This window comes from Camelus ferus, chromosome 25 (assembly GCF_009834535.1).
Source record: "Camelus ferus isolate YT-003-E chromosome 25, BCGSAC_Cfer_1.0, whole genome shotgun sequence".
In the NCBI taxonomy this organism is placed as follows: domain Eukaryota; kingdom Metazoa; phylum Chordata; class Mammalia; order Artiodactyla; family Camelidae; genus Camelus; species Camelus ferus.
Window position 1 is genome coordinate 16,632,879 of NC_045720.1, and position 9,661 is coordinate 16,642,539.

Below are 9,661 nucleotides of genomic sequence, written 5' to 3' on the forward strand. Positions count from 1 at the left end.
CATCAGAAGATCCACAGTCCAGGCACTGAGCCCTGTCCATTGTCCAGCAGCATCAGTGACCTTGTTACTTAGCATAATGGTAGTAAAACGGGCTCTCATTGGTGAAATTACGGGTATACAAGGCACTGGATTGGCTAAAGCATGTCTTCTCGATGGCAGTGATATATTCCACACATGGGCAATATTTCTTTGGAGGGGGAAGAGGTAAAAGGAAGCCTGAAATATTGCAGGGGTTTCATGTTCTTCTAAAGCACAACCCTACCTGAGAACATCTTCTGCCTTAGTATTTAATTTCTCTCCTTAAGTTAAGTTTAATTGACTCAAAAATTTCTCCTTTGAGGAGAATAATGAAAAAAAAAATGTGAACATCTGGCTAAAGTAATTTAACACCCTCTATACCCTTGGAGGAATACAGCATGTAGCCAATTCTTCTTTTTTTTTTTTTTTAGCCAATTTTTTTTTAATTTTTAGGATCAGTAAGTATATTAGCTGTGGGCTTGTCATATATAACCTTTATTATGTTGAGGTAAATTCCTTCTATATCTAATTTGTTGAGAGTTCTTACTGTGAAAGGATGTTGAATTTTGTCAAATGCTTTTTCTGCAGCTATTGAAAACAATCATGTAATTTTTATCCCTCGTCCTGTTCACACCCTGTATCACACTTACCAATTTGCATATGCTGAGCCATTCTTGCATCCCAGGGATATATCCCACTCAGTCATAGTATATGGTTCTTTTAATGTGCTATTGAATTCGGTCTGCTAGTATTTTGTTGAGGATTTTTGCATCTATGTTCATCAGGGATATTGGCCTGTAATTTTCTTTCCTTGTAATGTCCTTGTCTGGCTCTGATATCAGGGTGATGCTGGCCTCATAAAATGAGTTTCAAAGTATTCCTTTCTCTTCAATTTTTTGGAAGAGTTTGAGAAGGACTGACAGTAATTTTTCTTTAAATTTTGGTAGAATTCACTTGTGAAGCCACCTGGTTCCGGGCTTTTTATTTGTTGGGAGATTTTTGATTACTGATTTTCATCTCCTTACTGGTAATTAGTCTGTTCAGATTTTCTATTTCTTCATGAGTTTAGTCTTGGTAGGTTGTATGTTTCTAAGAAGTCTGCCGTTTCTTCAAGGTTGTCCAGTTTCCTGGCATATAGTTGTTCATAGTGGCCTCTTATGATCACTTGTATTTCTTTGGTATCAGTTGTCACACTCAAGAGTGAAAAGTTAAAAGCCTTTCCTCTGAGATCAGAAACAAGATAAGGAGGCCCACTCTCATCACTTCTATTCAACATAGTACTGGAAGTCCTAACCACAACAATTAGGCAAGAAAAATAAGTAAAAGGCATCCACACTGGAAAGGAAGAAGTAAAATGATCTCTGTTTGCATTTGATATAATCTTACATACAGGAAACCCTAAAGACTCCACCAAATATCTGTCAGAACTAATAAATGAGTTCAGTAAAGCTGCAGGATACAAAATCGGCACACGAAAATCAGGTGCATTTCTATACACTAACAATGAACCATCTGAAAGAGATATTAAGATAGAAATCCCCTTTACAATAGTATCAAAAGAAGAAACTACTCAGAAATAAAGTATTTTTAGTATCAGTGACCTAGCTTTGATCCCCGAACTGTCCTGTATTCTACCTCTGATCCTAGGAGCACTCGTTTGCCTGATGGAGGCGTTGTTACTACATCCTGCCACCGCATATTGTCACATTTGCCTCATGTCAACCTACAATGCAAATTGTTTCTACAAGACCAAAAATTTGACGGGAGTTGGGGCTTGATCAAAGTGTAAGTTCAAACTGTGTGACCATTTGGGGTCTGCATGCTGATAAATATCTATAGATACCAGATTTTAATCTAAGAAGAGAAATTACCCTCATTTACTTTCAACTGTTGGTTGCTATCGTGATACCTAATCACTCTGCAGGACAAAATTGACTTCCAGCTTTAGAAAGCCCTCATGTTCGTTATAAGCAGCAGAGCTAGTTGCAAAGAGCGCAGACTCTGGAATTAGACTGTCTGGACTCAAATCTATTCACTAGCTGTTGATCTCATGCAAGGTACTTACCTCCCTCAGCTCCAGTCCTCTTTTTAGAAAAACAGGAAGAGTAACTGTATCTATATTATGTAAAATACTAAGAACAGTATCTTAGAAATTGTAGGCATTCAAAAATATCATCGTCATCATCATCTTTGTTACTCTGGGGAACAATTAAAACTCAATTTATCTAGAAAAAAATGCAGAAACTAAAAAAATGTGGAAGTTCACGTACACTTAGCATAAATGCTTCTTTCTGTATAGCTGCCTATTTTACCATTTAGTTCTCTTGCATCCTTTCGACATGTTGGGTACTAATTCCACACATAGGCTCCAAGGAAATATCCTTTATTAGTAGTAAGAGAAATTTACATGGCACCGTAGGACTAATAAACTCTTTCACGTGCATTATCTGATTCTCCGAGTATCTTTATGAAGTGTGTATAGCGTCATCAGGTAACCAGAATATTCATTTTATAGACTATGAAACTCAGAGGCCCAGAGAAACGAAGTGGCTTGACCAAGAGCACTTGGATATAAGTGGTGGCGCTAAGACTCACTCTTCTGCTTGTCAGGACTTAAGGATTTGATGATGCTTGTCCCGGTGACAATTACTTTCCTGCTTCCGGTGGTCCTCTCGCTTCTGCTCTAGTCATATTGCCGAAATGGTCCTTCTGTATGTGTGCCAGATCACTTCACTCACATCTTCAGGCATGCCGATGGCTTCCCACTGCCCTTCAACTCAAATGCCAAATCCTTGCCCTGACCTGTCTAGACACTGCCTGGTCTGGCCCTGCCCACCACTCTGGGTGCATGTGGTTAAAATCTCCCTCTTATTTCCTTGGCTTTAGCCCACTGCCACGTCTCACCTGGGTTACCACACTTGCTCTTCGCTCTACCTGGAAGGCTCTGACCCCACCTCCTAGAACAGGCAGTGTCCTCATCATTCCCTTGTCCAATCAGAAGCCGCTTCTTCAGAGAGCTCTTCCCTAAGAAGCTCATAAAAGTAACCCCTTTCTAGGCATGCGCCATGACACTAACTTGTACCGTGGACTTTGACTCTCCTATCACTCTCTGCGACTGGCTTGCCGGCACCCAAAGAGTTTATTTCTCCACCTATTTCTTTACACTCTCTCTCCCCACTGACTGAAAGCTTCAGAAGTGTGGGAACTATTTCTGTCTTTATGGGGGGTAGAGTGTCTGGTACCTATTTAGTACCTAATACCTAGTAGGTATTAAGTAAGTATTTGTTCAATACATGAATGAAAATTACTTTATTTGTGGTGAAACAGACTTTCTTTCCCAGTTTTGTTAATAGTGACCCTTCAGCTGAAAATTAAATACTTTCATTCCCCTCTTTAGCTTACCAGTCACCTATAGATGCTCCTTGCGGCTAAGCCATTTCCTAGGCAAACTCCTGTTTCAGGAAGCAATTCTCTCTTGCAGGTAGTTTTTCTGAAAATTATTTCATCAAAATCTTTGTTTCTAAAGGTTTGTGTTAGTTAAAGGAGGGGCCTTTCCCAGATAGAAGCACCTGATTGACTGCTAGGAAAACAGCTCGAAGGGTTCTCATCTATCATATTTTCCTTAGCCAGGTGCAGACAAATTGCATGGCAGGGGATGGATCTGGGAGAGAATCTCGGAACTGACACCAGAGATGACCGCATTTCCTGACGGACTTTTGAAGAGGAAATCTGAGTATGCACGCAATATTTTCTAACATCCTTCTGATATGAACATTTATTTGTTCCAAAGCCTTTGGGTGAGTGATTGTTGGGATATGCATCTCTGTTTAATTAAGGAAGCCATTTCTTGGGACTGAGTAGACACCAGATGGGTATCTGAATTTCAGGAAACTCCAGCTGAAGTGACTGGAATGACTGGCAGACAAGGTCAAAGTGTTTATCAGCAAGGAGTTACGTCTTTTCCTCTGGTTGCAGAAAACAACAGCCACCGTGTTTTGGCCTGTTGAGATTTGTTTTCCTTTCTCCCAACTTCTCTCCCATCCCCTTAGAGGGATCATGAATTTGGCACCACCCTTGCCAGACATTTCAAACAGAAAATTGTGCTGTGTGTTGCCTGTGCAGAAAGGCTTGACATATTTTTTGCTTTGTTCAAGTGGGCAGGGTATATGATGCTATTTAATGTAACTTAGCTCTTCTCTTAAAAGCCTTTATCAAAGAATGTACAAGATATCCCCGCTGCTAGTAGCTTGCCAACCTCATACAGTTAGAGCAACTGGAATCTGCAAACATGTGATGCATTTTAGAAGGTACTGTAGTCATGAAAAGTGAAACTGCCTTCACTATGGAGGCTTTGAAGAGGGGAAAAGAGAGTCCCGAAAAGGAGGAAAAAAGAAATTTGAGGGAGAGAAAAGGCGTGGCTTTCCAGTTACATATTCAACACATTTATCTGAGCACTCTAGCAAGTATTGCAAAAGTCTAAATTCCCTTGAAAATTAAGCATGAGATAAGTCCTGAACGAAGGGCCAGAACTGTACTGCTATGGATTGAACTGTGTTCCCTGCAAATTCACATGTTGAACTCCTACCCCTCAATGCGACTGTATTTGGAGATACAGCTTTTAGGAGGTAAATAAGGTTGAATGAGATCATCAGAGTGGAGTTCTAATTCGATAGAATTGCTAGCCTGGTAAGAAAAGAGAGAGCTATCTTTCTTTGAATACACACAAGGAAGAGGTCAGGCTAGCCCACAGTGAGAGGGTGGCCACCTACAAGCCAGAAAAAGAGGGCTCACCAGAAGCTGCACCCCGATCCCAAACGTTCAGCCTCCAAGACGGTGAGAAAATAAATGTATGTGGTTTCAGCCACCCAGTCGATGGTATTTTGATATGGCAGGGCAAGCTGACTAAGACAGATTTCGCAGCCTCCGCTTGGTGGGCTAATACAAGATGCTCAGCCCTGAATCGTCGATGAGGCAGCTTTCTTTACAGAGTGTGAAAAACCAGCCTTCCCACTTAAAGAATGCAGGGCTCCTTTCAGTGCCGTGTGACAGGGGCTACAGGGAGTAGTATTAACTTATTTTAGTTATCGCCCTGCCCCCAACAAAGGGGTAAGGTTAATATTAATAGTAAGGTGTTTGGGAAACAACTTGACAACACTTATCCAAACACAAAATCCATATACCTTTGCCCCAGGTAGATTTCAAAGAATTTATCCTTAAAAAAGTCCACTCACCTAAATGTGCCAAGATGTACACATAAGAATACTCATTGCCAAGTTGCTCGTAACAGAAAAATACTGGAAGCAACTGAACTGTCCATCACTAGAGCACTAGTTCAATAAATGATGGCAGAGTCATACACTAGAATGTTGTGCTATGGTGAAAAAAGAAGATACTTCTATATATATTTGTGTCCATCCTCTGTCTGTTTGCTCCCACAAACCATCCTTTGTTCCCCCCGTTCTTCTCTGTATCACAGGAGAGCCCACCAGCTCACGCTGCGTTCCCAGGTTCCCATGCCTCTTGGTTCCTGCCTGGGCTTGGCCAATGGAAATCTCTAACAGGAACTTTGAGGGGCAGTATTTCTGACTGCAGCTCTGTCTTTTCAGAGCTCAGATCCCACTGGACAGAACCACTGTGGTTCCACCTTCCTTCTGGTGAGAAAAGCCCCCATCTCTCCCCTTTGACCCACGAGGGTAGGGGGGTAACGGCTTTATGTCATCCCTCATCTCTTGGCTGTATTATCATCCTCTGACTTCTCAGGGATTCTATAATCAGTTCCATGTATTCAGTTCTCTCTTTTAAAGACCTCAGACTTGATGCTGGGATGGGACAGAAACAATGTGAAGTGGCAAAGCAACCTTTGGGACACTATAGAGCATGCTCCTCTTTGCATGAAACAACAGGATATCTGTCCATAAACATGTGTTTGTATGTGATCTGAATGATTATACAAGAATCATTAACAGTAGAAGCTTTTGTAAATGGGCAGTGGAGGTCTGAAGAAAAATGGAAGTTTACCCTCCATAGTATCCGTGTTAAGATTTGAATTTTTACCGTAAGCAGGTATTAAAAAGAAGTTTAAACTTGGAAAAATACTTTTCAAGTTACGCTGTGGTTTTTAGTGAAAGAGCGTCTTCTCTTTTATGACTATGTTTGGACCTACGACCCTGAGGGTGGCAGGGTGAAAGTCAGAGAATTTCCATCCCACAGCAGCTATAATAGTCATGTCATTCCTATGCTTAAAACCCTCCTGTGCTTTCTGTGGTGTTTTGGAGAAAGACTAGAATCAGTTACACTTTGCAGCCTGACCACTGTCCCCTCACTTCTGCAGCCTCTTCCAGTCCAGGCAATGACTTGCTCTCCATGTAACAGGCATACTAGGCTTCTCCTAATTCCTGAAATCACACCTTTTTCTCACCTCAAGGTCAGCTAACAGCCTGTCGTCCCTGCCCAAGGGCTCTCTCTCCCACACCATCTTCTCACCACTAGTTAACATACTCACTTTAGAGAGATGTGGTTTAAAATCATACTGGGTCAGTTACTCCTACTGTAACTTATTTCTTTCCATGTAGCACACAGTCCTGTTTTTATATATTTGTGTGACTGTTTGATTAATGCCAGCTTTAGATGAAGGGACCATTTTAATGAATGAGTGACAATGCTGGAGTCATCCTACCACTGAGTGGGGACCCTAGCTAGCTCTTACTGAGCCCTGGTCCAACACGTCCAGACCCATAAGCGATGGGTCACTTACTCAAGCAGAAAGCACTTCAGCTATATATATAACCTTGCCTTTCTGCACATTATTTCTTAAAGCAAGCACACACCCATTTTTATACAGAGTCTATAATACCTTAAAAGTCAAATAGCTTTTGTCTAGAATATTAGTAGTTAAAATTGTGTTTATTAACGAAGAAACTGGCAAACATTAATAAAAGAAAAGAGAGGAAAATCAATAGGCTAGTTGCATATTTCTCTTCTTTTCCTTCTGTTTCTTCTATGAAATCAGAAAAAGATTCATTTTAATATCAATGAAATAACAAGGAATATTTTCGTGTTCTTCTAGTTAATAACCTTTCATATACAATTACCTCAGAACCTGTACTTCCAGTTGGCAGGAGTGGGAGCTCAGGTGTAAGATGTTCTAGACATTCAATCAGTCACTTCAGAGCCCACTGTACGCTTTGTCTCCTAGATGACCTAAATCAACTCCTGTCCTGAGTTTCAGGCATTTCCATTATGATGATGATTATAAATGGCCTTCCATATCAGGTGCTTTGCTGCTGTGCTAAAGAGACGAAATGTTTTCCTGGTGGGACTTCCCAGTATTCAGGCACCATTTCTCTAAGACATAGGATTGGCTGAAATGGAGGCGGGAACAATCAGAAATCTGGGCAGTGAAAACGTGTTTGATCTGGGGCCAAACTCAAATTTTGAGCTCAGGGAAGAGAAGATGAGGACTATCTGATGAGGGGCCACCTAGAAAGTCAGCATCACATGTCTCTGGTGCCCAGAAACAGAAGGTTACATTTACAGGACACTTGGTTTAATGTCACCAATCGCCACTGCCAGTGAAGGCTCTGTCACAGGAAGATGAATGGGGTCTGCCAAGTGAGTGTTCCGACAGCTCCCCTTGGATTCAGTCTCGAATCCCTGGGTCCATTCCAATCCAGGCTTAAGATGAACTCCAGCCTCCAAGTGTTCAGGGCCTGCTGCTCACTGTCGTGCATGACATGGGAAGACCCAGGGGAACTGGCCAGATTGCTCCAGGAATAGAACAAATGATGTGACCGATAACTCAGACTGTCTGTCTATTTCTTGGCAGTGGGAGAGTAATAAACAGCCCACGGTCAGGCCCTGAAATGCACAGTCAATACATAGTCTATTTTGTGACTCTTGGATAAATGGTGCCTGACTTTTCTCAAGATGACAGCTAACTACACCCCTTTCCACATACACGCACACACACACATACACACACCACTGCCATTACTATTATTTATTGAATAATTTTAGGGAGGCCAGATGCTGGCTGAACTAAAACTTCAAGGACTATCATAGGAAAATATATGATTCCTGCCCTCAGGAGCTTACAGTCCAGGCTTATCTTGTATTTGTATAAATGTCTCTGCAAGAATCTCAGATAATAATAATAATAACATAATAATAATAATAGCTAGCAGTTAGTGAGTACTTAGTGTGAGCTAAATACTATGTTGAGTGCTTTACATGTTTTATCCAATTTAAACCTCATAGTAACCTTTATAATCCTCTGAGGTTGGCATGATTTTTATTCTCACTGTACAGATAACGAAATCAAACAGAAACACAAATAGGTTAGATAAAACTTGCCTAAGGTCACAGAGCCAGGATGTAGTAGATCTGGGGTTCAAGTCTAGGAGTCTGGCTCTAAAGACCAGTATCTTACGTACTCCCCTAAAATAATCACAGCTGTAAATGAGTAAATATTTCCTATGCTAAGTTATCTCAGCATGCTTTATGTAGTGCTCACAATTAGTGATTAATCTAATTTATGTAACACTTAAAAAATGCTTTTATTTTCTCCTGCCCACATTTCTGTAATAGCAGTACTATATTTTACACACGAGGAACCGAGGCTTAGAGAGTCATACAGCTGTCCCAGGGCTAACACAGCAGGACTCAATCCTTGGTCAGTTTTCTCCAATATTTGACTCTTGCACACTGGCATTATATGCCAGTTCAAGAAAAATGCCTTCAAATGGTACCCTAGACAAGCATTACCCTAGTAAAGACAATAACACTGTCGTTTACATGGTGCTTTACTACTCACATTTGAATTTACTCGAGTCCCATGGTCAGTCTGAAAGTCAATAGCTCAGGTCGTAGGTGTCAAAGCTGAAGTTCAGAAGCTGAGGGGCAGGTCTGGAGTCATACCACTTCGTCCCCACTCACTGATCTCCATTCAGTCACTAGTTCACTTAAGAAACCACAATGCTGGGGAAAGAGAAAGCTGAATAAGCCCCTCTGTCTTCTGTAATTCACGGTCAGAGCCGAAGAGCTGAAATCTTTCCAAGTACTTTCTACTCTGTCTATGGATCCACTTTGACCTCCTGGTGGAAAGATGCTGCTTTGAAAGAGCAGATGCTCTGATCCCTGGGGGTAACACTGGGCCCCTGGGGGGTCACCCCTCCCCACCCCGCCCCGATTCTTCCCCTTTCTCTACTTGAACTCTGGTGAAAAGCAGAAGTTGCCCTCCTCAGGAGATACAGAATGGAACACTCAGCGCTGATGGGGAGGCTGGCTCTGCAGTGTCTTTTTCAGCATCTGTAAGGACAGAGTTCTAGTTGCAACCTGAGAATAAACTGGTGAATTGCAGGACCTCAGAATGGGACCACACTTTAGACGTGGTTGGAGCCAACTTCCAGACAAGCTGGTGGTGGGAGTCCGTGGGGAAGGCAAGAACCACCAACAGCTTGGGGGCAGTGGGAAGACCTCGAAGAGGCAACTCCAGAATTTCAGTATGTAAGACACTAAGGTACCGATAACCCTTTGATGATGATGGTGCTGACCAAGAAAATAGCGGCCAAGGTGTTTCCCAGCCTGCAAGGCTTTTCCTGCCCTGACTGTCTACCCCAGACAACAAACAGTGACCTGTTAAACA

At 41.9% G+C, this 9,661-nt stretch overlaps 1 protein-coding gene across 6 annotated transcripts in view; it reads right to left on the bottom strand.

The window, feature by feature from the left end:
- The window catches only part of COLEC10 (collectin subfamily member 10), a 397,848-nt gene that overhangs the window by 127,601 nt on the left and 260,586 nt on the right, over positions 1–9,661 (bottom strand). For all 6 annotated transcript variants that reach the window (XM_032468090.1, XM_032468089.1, XM_032468088.1 and 3 more), the window contains one exon: positions 8,831–8,994. The gene's annotated coding sequence lies outside the window, so the exon portion shown is untranslated. The remainder of the gene's footprint in view (positions 1–8,830; positions 8,995–9,661) is intronic.